The sequence below is a fragment of the Amblyomma americanum genome, chromosome 8, assembly GCF_052857255.1.
Source record: "Amblyomma americanum isolate KBUSLIRL-KWMA chromosome 8, ASM5285725v1, whole genome shotgun sequence".
Lineage (NCBI taxonomy): Eukaryota > Metazoa > Arthropoda > Arachnida > Ixodida > Ixodidae > Amblyomma > Amblyomma americanum.
This window is the reverse complement of record NC_135504.1, coordinates 21,102,794-21,115,096: the sequence shown is the minus strand read 5'-3', so window position 1 is coordinate 21,115,096 and position 12,303 is coordinate 21,102,794.

Sequence of the window (12,303 nt, the reverse complement as noted above, 5' to 3'; positions counted from 1 at the left end):
TTCATTTTTTTGGTCCAAGATTGTTGGACATGTGCGCAACACGTAGAGGACAAGATATACGTGACACGAAGTGGACATCTTCTCTCGTCCCTCTTGGCGTCGCAGTGTCGTGTGTTCAACGCGCAGGTGAAGCGGTATGCATGGGATGGATGTTAAAGGGCGCCGCTTCACGAATGCCCTACAGCAATTTTTTTAATGCGTTTTATTTCTTTGCGATCGAAAGCGAATGCAAACAATCGGAAACAATGAAATAAGGGTTTTATTTTCTTGAAAGAAATACATGATCAGTTTATTTTGAGTTGTAGGTCCGCGAGCCTGTTATAAGCAATTACGAATCGGTGGTCTTCGTTGTTAGACGCTCGGACTGCCTTTGATTGAAATTCGCCGGAACAGTTTTCATGTAGGCATAAGTCTGTCAAGCCGCCACTAATTCTAACTTTTGTTTTCTTGCAGGCTCGCAAGGAGAAGGATTTTCTTGTTTTTGTTGTTTCATGGGCTGTTCGAAGAGTGCGGGTGTCAAACATTGCTGTTTGTGTGCCCTGGAACTAAGTTGCAATAAAAAATATTGGCCAAAAAAAGGTGGCCGTTGCATGAGGTTTCCTTTTTTGCAGTCACTGGCGGTTGCATTGGCGAGCGTTGGCCGAAGCCAGTCTGTTCTACTACAACACATGCTAAAAATGTGATAGGGTTTTAAAACGTAGTTAAACCGAGTAGACGCCCGAAAGCATGTGTTTTTCCTAGTTGGCTCATGGTTTCACTTTGCTGGGATATTGGACTCAGGTTAAGCTCTGATCGAGGTTAAGCTGATCTGATCTGATCGTGCAGCAGATGGAAGTTGATATACACGACAATGTGCAATGGACAGCACGAGTGTGTGTGGCTTTTTGACACAAGGCGTGATCGGTTGTGGCGATAGCAAAGTGCTCTCGTGCAGTGGCCAGCGAAGCTGATTGTTCGCCCGCCGCCGGTTCAACGCCCAGTCCCGTTAATACTTACATCTTAATTCTTCATGCGCCAAGGTTGACACTCAAAGTCAATCTCCGCGCAAACTCGGTCAACCGATTAGACACCGTGAACTAGTCCCTTCCCAAGCAGCGCAGGCAAACGGGCCAATTTTGGGAATGACTCGTTTCACTCTGGTGATAAAAATTTGCCAATATATTTCCAATATTTGGGCCGATTGGTGGTGCTGCTGAGGTTCGCACTAAAACGCTGCTAGTTGCTGCAAGTTGGAACTTTCACGAGCCAAATCCTGGCTGCCGTTCCATTATCCGGCTTGGCGGTTATTCGAACTGAAATAATTGGATATGAAAGTTATATATAATATGGTAAATTCTGGTATGTTGGCGCTATGGAGCTAATACGATCATGCGCCAGGCAAAAGAAAAAACGCGCCATGTTCGCTAAAATGTCAACGTGTGGATACTTATTCGGCTGTGCGGGTCCGCCGAGCTGACCGGAAGCGGCTGCTGGATGCGCATGCCCAGGTCCTGGACGCTGCGGATCAGCATCTTGATGTAGTTGATGTAGTTGTCCTTGTGCGCAAACCGGCTCAGGTTGAGAACCCTCCAGAGGGTCGTCGTAGCTGCCTTGTTGGAAACGCTGGCCCTGGAGTTCCCACGTGCCTACGTGCGGCTTCCTCATGACGTTACCATACACTGGAGATGGAGGGTCGAGCACTGTGCGCGTGAGCTGCGTCGGTTCGGTGTTGATCCTGATGCCGAAGTGTCGCAGCTACTCGCAGCCTGAACGGCTGTTTCAGCTAGTTGACGCAGCACTTTGAGCAAGCACGCTCAGTGGAGAGCCCTAGATAAATTTCCACCACCAAGGGTTCTTTAACACGCACTCGTCCAGATGCATAAACAGAAAATATATCGAGTGCATGCATCAGTATACATTCTCCATGGTTGCCTCCGCGCTGGTTCAGTGGCCATGGCGCTCGACTGCTGGCCCGAAAGCCGCGGGGTCGATCCCGGGCCCAGCAGTGGATTTTTGGGTGGAGGCAAAATTCTAGAGGCCCATGTACTGTGCGACGTCAGTGCGCGTTAAAAAACTGCAGGTAGTCGAAATTATCCGGAGCCCTTCACTACGGCGTCCCTCTTAGCATGAGTCCCTTTCGGATTTTGAACCCCATAAGCGAAACCATTAAGTGCATAGTACAAGATGCTAGAGGTGAGCAAGAAAGCTACTGAGCCTTCCCTTTCCTCGATGCCAATTTTCACTTTCCGTATGAGGCGCGTTGTCGCAGTGGCAGACGAGTGGATGAAGTGTGCCATGCCGTGTGGACCGGGCAAGGTGTTGAAGAAGTGCGCCAGTGTCTCCTGCGCTGAGCTGAAGTGCGGTTGCCGGAGCCTCCCGCCGGCCTGCACCGAGGAATGCCGCACGTGTAGCTGCTCCTTAGCGTTTTTCCTCCATAAAAACGCAGCCGCCGCGGTCGGGTTCGAACCCGGGAACTACTGATCCGGAGTTCCCGGGCTCGAACCCGACCGCGGCGGCTGCGTTTTTATGGAGGAAAAACGCTAAGGCGCCCGTGTGCTGTGCGATGTCAGTGCACGTTAAAGATCCCCAGGTGGTCGAAATTATTCCGGAGCCCTCCACTACGGCACCTATTCTTCCTTTCTTCTTTCACTCCCTCCTTTATCCCTACCCTTATGGCGCGGTTCAGGTGTCCAAAGATATATGAGACAGATACTGCGCCATTTCCTTTCCCCAAAAAACCAGTTATTATTATGCTTCTGCAAGCCGGGCCTCTACGGGAGCCGCGACGGCCACTGCGTGCGGTGGGAGCAGTGCCTGCCTTCCACTGTGGCAGCCTTCCTCAAGAAGCTCGGCCGAGAATGACTGCGGCGCTTATCGGCGCACCCAGCAAACGGATCGACGGCCTCGCTTGTGTGACGCTTGAAGACCACGCGGTCATTCCCGGCAGGAAATAGAGAGCGCAATCCGCAAACAGCTACCGTGATCGTCTTCCGTCTGGCGCCACTGCGCGTGCGCAGAACGCCCTGAGGGTGCCAGATGGCGCCACGTGTCTGTCAGCTGCGTGCGCGCCTGCCGCATCGCGACCAATCACCGCGTACGCAGTGGAGCCGCGCTGAAGCGCATCACGCTACGCTACAACTCTCTAATGTTTAGAACGATGTGTGTCCGCGAGCTGTAGACCAGGCTTGGCATAGGCTCTCCGTCTGTTAGTGGTCTGTAATTCCACATGAATAAAGAGGCGTGTCGCAGCTGCGCTCAAAGAAATCAGAGGCGCAGCTGGCACGGTGTGACGTCATCGAAGTCTAATGCTAAGACAGTGATCACTTTATACGACGATTGACCCGTCAAGGTGCGGGTGGGGTTGGAGCGTTCTGCTGCTGTACTCAAGGTTGCGGGATCCCCTCTCGGCCGCAGTAAGGCGAAATGAAAGATCTCCGGTGTGCTGTCCGACGTAAGAGCATGCCAAATATCTCCAGGTGGTCGAAATTAATCTAAAGCCCGCCGCTATGGCGTCCCTCATAGCCCAGCTGCAGCTTCAAGAGATAACACATACAGTACCGTGCCATCCATGTCTCCCTTAGACCAAACTAGTTATAAAATGAAATCTAAAGTCTGACGAAATCTCGTCTGGTCGGGTAGAAGATTCATGACTGAAGAAAAAAGGGAACGCTGACCAAAAGGTTGTTGTTTAAAACGAAGACGTTTCGGCTTCCATACGGAAGGAGAGTGTGCCGTCTAAACTCTTGGCTGAGTATTAAATTGATGGCGCCAATCATCTTCTCGGGTATAACTAGTTTCATGACTGAAGAAAAAAGGGAACGCCGACCAAAAGGTTGTTGTTTAAAACGAAGACGTTTCGGCTTCCATACGGAAGGCTGAAGAAAAAAGGGAACGCCGACCAAAAGGTTGTTGTTTAAAACGAAGACGTTTCGGCTTCCATACGGAAGGTTCCGCGTTCCCTTTTTTCTTCAGTCATGAAACTAGTTATACCCGAGAAGATGATTGGCGCCATCAATTTAATACTCAGCCAAGAGTTTAGACGGCACACTCTCCTTACTGACACCCCCGTCCCCCTCTACCATATTGCTTAGGGCAGCACAAGTACTGGAACAAGGAAAAGTGCAGATGATTGGGCCACTTCCCTATCGAAAAATCCCTTGTGGTTTCATATGTGTCTCGTATGAATTCATATGTGTTACATGCGGTCTATACGCGTCCCAAATGTATCTCGTACCAACTCATATGGGCAGCATGTTAGTTATATGTGTTGTGTCAAGTTATGTGCCTCGTATGATCAATATATGCTTCATACGAGGTCATATGTGTCACAAATTATTCTCGTATGAACTCATATGGGCTCAATACCAGTGCGTACGCGTTGCGAATGTCTGGGCTGTGCACGTATGTATCGAGTGAACACACGTACACGGCACTCGCGCGCAGACAGGAGCTACGATGTGCATCGTATCAGACTACATATACATCCTGGAAACATTGTCGTTCGTGAGTGCCTCGCATACAGCCACGTGTGCTTCGTGAAACGCGCGGAAATGTAGCGACCAAAAGGAAACAAATCCGAGCCAGAGCACGTAAAAGACAAAAAATTTGCCTGGCCTATTTCACACAATGTTCTCCTTGTTTCTCTGTTTGTGCCCTGTATCTTGCTCTGAACGCTGGTTACCCAAGCTGTCTCTGGTTCGGCGTTTTCAATGTAGTTGAATACACGATTAGTTGGCGGTAGATAAGGCATTCTCTGCTTTGTTGAACCGCTGTAAAGCTACGCAACGAATAACAGGGGTATTTCTTTAGCAGAACTCCGGGTGTAGGAAAAAATACTTCTCCGGTGAGAAAAACCTGTTTCAATGCTTATCGCAGTGCACATCAAGATTTACAGTATCAGTGGAAGACCACTTCTCTAGTTTCATTCTTTAAAAGAGGAAAATAACCTCTGCTCCTCACGTCTTACACACCGGCTGCAAAGTAATGGAGAGGACAGCGTGAGTTTTTTCATACAAAAATAACACAACAGTTCAAAGTGGCAGTCGTGGATTAGTGGATCAATAAAGAAAGAAAAAAGTCGTGGTGAAGTAGTGGTTAGTGTAGTGCGATACGGATGTGAAGGGTGGTGGTACGAGTCACGTTCATCACGATATATTTATTTTTTGCCCAGTACATTTTTTGCATTTTTTAGTTTCCTATATTGCATGGCAGCTAGTTCATGATTTCCATCTTTTCAATTCCAGCCCAGCGTTTCTCTTTCCCAACAGGTTTCCAGCTATGACACGTATGACATATAGGCACGTATCGCATATGTGGGCACGTATTACACATGTTCCATAATCACGTATGGGCTAGACACATATGACACATATATGCGAGATTTTTCGATGGGGATGGACTAAGCAAACAACGACCTTTGAAGCTGATTTCTCACCTTTGTAAAAAACGATGTATAAAACAGGCCGCCAGGCTCTTTTTCTCTCTCCCTCTTTATTTAGCTCTCCACCTGCGCTCGAATCTCTTGAGACCCCTTTTGATGAAGTCAGAGTTTGAGCACTGTCGCGAATAAGATCAAAGCGTTGTCATATGATCACGGGTGAACGCAGGCCCTACTCAGAGACGACAAAAGTAGCGCGAGGCATGTGCAGGGGATGATCACGTGTCTATGAGCAGGCATAATGGTCGGCATCGGGGTACTTCATAGATAGAGCTCTCGCTGTAACAAGACAGGAAGGGAAAGCAGTGAAGTCATGTAGTTCAAACCAGCCGCCGCTCTTTTTTTGGCGTCATTGTAGAAAAAAGGAAGAAAGAGGTGCCTTAGTGGAGGGCTCCGGAATAATTTCGACCACCTGGCGATTTTTAACGTGCACTGACATCGCACAGCACACAGGCGCCTAAGTGTTTTTCCTCCATAAAAACGATTACTTATAATAATAATTGGTTTTTGGGGAAAGGAAATGGCGCAGTATCTGTCTCATATATCGTTGGACACCTGAAACACGCCGTTAGGGAAGGGACAAGGGAGGGATTGAAAGAAGAAATGAAGAAGGAGGGGCCGTAGTGGAGGGCTGCGGAATAATTTCGACCACCTGGGGATCTTTAACGTGGACTGACATCGCACAGCACACGGGCGCCTTAGCCTTTTTCCTCCATAAAAACGCAGCCGCCGCGGTCGGGTTCGAACGATTACTTCGCCGTTTCCTTTCTAGTGGTAGTGGTTTTTCATTAAAATAATAGTAAAAAGGAAGGAAAAGATCCTTGCTAGCCCCTGCATCTGCCATCGATACTGAAGCACCTAAGCTGGGGCGGCGGAAAGAAAAGATAGCACACAGAATTGAGAAATGAAATGAAAGAGGTGAGGGGAGAGGAAGGGAGGATAGGGGGACCGTTTCCTTTTTTCAAAAAATTTATCGTAGCGGCATAGGGTGTCAGCACTTTGCGAACTACACGGCATCGAACAGAAGCGGTCTGGAAGGGTGTTGCGGCAGCCCAATGCAGCGCCATTGGAGTTCCACCCTTATGTAGCGTTCCTAACGTAAAAATTAAAGCAAGCAATCAACGCTGCGGCAACGGTATTAAACCATAATATATTGGTCCTAACAGAAAAAAATAAAGAAAACGTTGTCGCGTGGCGTTTCTTTGAAGCTGGCGTTGCTGTGGTAGGCAGCATTGTTGGACCCAGCGGCGCCTCTTTCCCGAACACGAGGTAACGCCCATGTGCTGTGAAATTTCAGTGCTCGTTAAAGGTCCACCCACCGCGGTGGCTCAGTGGTTAGAGCGCTCGGCTACTGATCCGGAGTTACCGGGTTCGAACCCAACCGCGGCGGCTGCGTTTTTATGGAGGAAACACGCTAAGGCGCCCGTGTGCTGTGCGATGTCAGTGCACGTTAAAGATCCCCAGGTGATCGAAATTATTCCTGAGCCCTCCACTACGGCACCTATTTCTTCCTTTCTTATTTCACTCCCTTTTTTATCCCGTCCCTTAGAGCGCGGTTCAGGTTTCCAACGATATACGAGACAGATACTGCGCCATTTCCTTCCCCAAAAAACCAATTGTAATATATAAAGGTCCCCTGGAGGTCAAAATAAATCCGGAACCCTCCACTACTGGATTTCCTTCCTGCTTTCTTTTCGCAGTCCCTCCTTTATCCCTTTTCTTACGGCGCGGTTCAGGTTTCCGCCGAGATTTGAGACATACTGCACCATTTCCTTTCCCGAACAGCCAATTTTCAATTTTCATGGATTGGATTGTAAAACATTTATTGCGCCGAGAACAGATTGCAGGAGACATACTAAATGGCCGCTAGCCCATGGCTAGCGGCGACTTCATTAGCTCGCTGGAATGTCCATACTTGAATCTTGGGATCCGACCTCACCAGCGCGGCGTCCCACCGCTCGGGAGAAGGGAGCTGTAATAATAATAATAACTGGTTTTTGGGGGAAAGGAAATGGTAACAACTCCGCCTGAAGCGGATCATTTGCGCAGTTTCACAGAATGTGGTCGTATGTGGCCCTTGCACCATATTTATGGCAGTTTGGGTCGTGCTGGCCGGGGGTCCTTGAGGGGAAGCACTGTCGGATTCAGAAGGGAGCGTGTTTGCAGTCGGCGTCAGGTAACTTCCTGCGCTTTTGTTAACAATTTGTGGGGAGGGGCATAAGCGCGCCTCTCCAGTCTAAAGTGATGGGTGATGTCATGAAAGGAGATCAACCCGTCCCTCGTGAAATTCGGGTCGGAGGGTGCGCTCACTGCCCGAATGCGATAGCCCACCCTCTTCGATGACATTCTTGCCACCTCTCTCGGCGAAGGAATGGGACAAGCTCTGGGCCAGTTCAAGAAAACAACGCAGCTGGCCAACATCACGCGAGCTCAAGAGGCCGCGCCCCCGACTGGAGGCCACACTGCCTCGCACCAGCCCCAACTAATCAATTCCATTCTGTGGCAATAAAGGTGTAACCACCACCCTAATGTAGCAAAACGCTCCGGTGATACCAGCGCTTCTATTTTCGAACGGGCGCCGATTTGAAAGCGGATTGTTCCACCGAGAAGCGAGACAATTACATCGCCGTTTCCTTTCTAATAATAATAATAATAATTGGTTTTAGTAGAAAGAAAATGGCGCAGTATCTGTCTCATAAATCATTGGACACCTGAACCGCGCCGTAAGGGAAGGGATAAAGGAAAACCAATTTTTCGTAGCCCAGGGCTGCGGCATCAAGTCTCAGCGCTTTGCTAACTACACGACATTCGATCAGAAGCGCTCATGAAGAGTGTGGCGGCAGCACAACGCTGCAGTAACGGAGTTCCATGATCATCTAGCGTTCCTAACATCACAAAAAGGAAGAAAACGTTGTTTGGTTTGTTTTGAGGGTTTCAACGTCCCAAAACAACTCAGACAATGAGAGACGCTGTAGTGAAGGGCTCCGGAAATTTCGACCACCTGGGGTTATTTAGCGTGCTCTGACATCGCACAGTACACAGGCATCTAGAATTTCGCCTCCATTGAAATTCGATCGCCGCGCCCGGGACCAAACCCGCGTCTGTCGGGTCAGCAGCCGAGCGCCGTAACCACTGGGCCAACGCGGCGGCTAAACGTTGTCACGTGGCGCTTCCTTGATGCTGGCGTTGCTGTGGTAGGCAGCAGTGTTCGACCCAGCGTGGCCTCTTTCCCGAACACGAGGTAACGACAAGCGTTCAAGCTAAATATTTAAACTAAACTTGACGTTCGCGCTCATCAAGCGAAACGTGGCGACGGCATTGCCATTCTACTCGGCGCTTTGCCTGAATTTGATAGCCAGCATTAAACGCAGGTTGAAGTAAAACGTGGCCGTCCCATATGGGGGGTACTGCAGTAACTTCGAACACACAGGGTTCTTTAAATAATTTCGCGCATACATCGAAACGGCGCCGTCGCTGTCAGGCTTTGTTCCCACGTCCTCTGGCTAAGGCACCTAACGCCTAATCACGCTAGCACGTGGGAATAAAATGAATTAAACGGATGCATTAACAAATACATAGAGACATAGGTAAAAGCCAGAAATGTTGACAAATCGCTACAGTTCTTTATTCGCCGCTTTCTGGTGGCTCAGTCATGTGGATCTCTGAGCTGAAACCACGGACTTGCACAAAATGGGAAATGAATGCTAACAGCGCTCGTAACTTTTTCTCGCTTTGTACGTCCGTGACCTTGGTATGCGCCTATGTATTTTCCGAACTAGACCCTCTCGGCAAAGCAGCTTCTAGGGCTACTTGGGTTTCGAAGCGGAGTCCCCCTCCACTTGTTGTCTTCGAGTTCCACAGCGCGCGTGTTCGAGACGCGCCGGGACTTTGCGTTGCCATAAGGAGCTGTAGTAACGCGGTATCGTACGACGATTTCCTTTGGTTCCATAGTTTTTTTTTCTTTATGCGTTCTTGGAGGCTGAAGCGCCGGCACGCGCATGACGTCTCCAAGCGTAGCCAATGACGGCGGAACACGTGCAGCTCGTGGCGAAGCATATGAGCGAATCACGGGGCGGAAAAGGTCACTATAAAAGAGTAACAACGCAGCCTTTTTGCCTTTCTCCAGCTTCTCGGCAGGCAGTCAAGACGTCCGTTCCGGTGATTGCCATTTGTGTTTGTGGCCCGCTATCTAAATGGGGAAAGGAAAGCGCAAAGACAAGAAGAAAAACGACTCAGCTGGTGGACCTCCAGGTGCGTAGCGATTTTCCTTTCGGTTCTGTGGCCTCCGCCGCTGTCGGTTGGGCACTCGATCCCTTTGTTCATCTGGCGTCACATGGTGGTCGCTTTAGGCCTAACCTCGTGGGCTAGGATGATTGTGTTCTAAAGCATTAAATTTTTGCGAGAAGGCTGAACGAAATTCAAGAGCTTCGTTACCCGTTTGTTTTCGCTATTATGCACCGTCATTTTTATTTGAGCGTGAGTGACCGTGACTTGAGAGAAAAAAAACGCGTTTGGTTGAGCCGAAGCGACCTCGAGAGCCTTTATATCGCGTTAAGGTTGATTCACGTGCAAGCGACTGAGCGAATATAGCGATTGAGCAGCGCGTTGCAGCGAAAAATTTAGATATTTTTTGGAACCTCTTCACTCTGGCTGCTTCCCCCGCCGCGATGGCTCGAAACGGCTTTGTGCGCCGTGGCGGCAGAAATCAATAGCGTTTCCGCTTGCATGTGAAGTAGCGTTTGGATTGCGTACGTCGCAAAAGCTTCGGGTTCGCGCGGCCCTTTGCGCGTCTCCGGTCCTCGTGGTTCTTACAGTGTCGCTTATGCAACGCCGGCAATGGGCGCGCTGCCTTCGGGCGCTGAAGAGCCTTGCATTGTTCGAACAAAACGCGCACGCTTAGTCAAAGGGCTAAGCCTTCAGCTTGCTCAAGCTCCAACCCGCGTTGTGGACATTGCACTCTTTCGATATCATTAATATTAGTCTATTTTGTTATGACAACCAACGTTTTGCATTGATGCTGCAGTCTCGGGAATATATGACCTAGCGGTAGCATTGCTGTACGACAGAATTTGTTCGCAATGAACAAAATTACTAACTTCCAGGGATGCTACCAACGTCAGTGCTAACAGATTATGTGAAATACCTGACCGAAGCGCATAACCCAATACAAAGGATCGCGTCGCTTCGCATCACGTCGTTTTTTTTTTGATAGAACAAATAAAAGGGGGTCCAGCCAAGCCGCGCATTTGTGACCGGCGGCGCGTTCCTGCCGAGAATGCCTTGCCGAACGTTCGCCTTGCGCACGCGCACTGTGCGTCTCGCCGCTCCTCGAGCACGCGCTTCTGCACGCGTCGCCCGTACGCCTGTGTGTTCCGGCCATGCTGCTGACCTGACACGGAGCAGGTGCTGTGGAACGCTCTTCCGCTTGATCAGTGCCTTGATCCGCGGCACGTTTCCGAGCGCTGCCGTCTCGTTTTAGTCCGTTCTTGGTGCACAGCAACACCTACGTAGCTCCGCACCGTACTCCCCTAAGCGCATTTACGATTTCTTTATGGTTTATTTGGGTTTAACGTCCCAAAGCGACTTAGGCTATGAGAGCCGCCGTAGTGAAGGGCTCCGGAAATTTCGACTACGTTGGGGTTCTTTAACATGCCCTGACATCGCACAGAACACGGGCCTTTTGAATTTCGCCTCCATCGAAATTCGACCGCCGCGGCCGGGATCGAGCGTCGTCTTTCGGGTATCGCGTTTGAGCGTCATTAATCTGTTTCCACTGCATTTTTTGCTTGGGCTATCCGGATTACCCACCGCGGTGGCTCAGTGATTAGGGCGCTCGGCTACTGATCCGGAGTACCCGGTTTCGAACCCGACCTCGGCGGCAGCGTTTCGATGGAGGCGAAACGCAAAGGTTCCCGTGTGCTGTACGATATCGGTGCACGTTAAAGATGCCCAGAAGGCCGAAATTATTCCAGAGCCCTCCACTACGGCACCTCTTATTTTTCCTTTCTGCACCCAGTCCTTCTATCTCTTCCCTTACGGCGTGCTTCAGGTGTGCACCGCGATATGCGAGACGGTTACTGCGTCTTTTTTTTCCTCAAAAACCAATTTTCAATTTTCAGCAAAGGTCTGTCTTTCCCCGGATTGTGGTCGCTGTTTATCGCGACTGCGTGTCTCTTGTTTCTAGGTAAGAGTGCGCACTCTATGGGGCTGCCGGGTGAAATCAAGCCGGCTTAACAGCTTGGCGTCCCGCTGTGTGGTGCGATCAGTGGCAGGGTTTTGTTGTTGTGGTTGCGACTTAGGGAAGAATGAAAAGCAACCCGCCCACCAGCTCAAGCTGATCCACAATCGCTACCACGGGCAGACAGTAGTAGAGTTAAACGAGATATGAGAGGAAAGTTTGGAAGAAAGGACTCGCAACAGCCGCCTCATCAGAATTGACGAAAATGGTTTAGCAACAGGTACCCCCCGTGGCAAGCAGCCCTCGCCAAATGTGCGGTAGCCCCTACATCGCAGCTCAATAGGGCCGGGCAGCCATCTAATCGTCCCCTTCCTGTGAAGGGAATGCTTTACTATTACCTTGCGTAGCTGCTTCGCCGTATAGGAGAGTTTTACCTTGAACCGAGGAGAAACCACGTGACAGCTATGACGTCATTCAGCCGCCACCGCCGCGTTCATTGTGATCATTGCAATTGGCGTTGACGATGTTCTGGACTCCGTTGATTTCGAGGAAAGGCAGGGATTTGGGGAAACGTTTCCCACAACCAGCATGTGTTGACATTCTCCGTGACAGCAAGCGTTATCCGCGGTACGAAAGGTGCATTCTTTACGCCTGATATATAAATGAAAAAAAATTGATGCCCCATTATAGTTGTCCGGACCCATGGAGT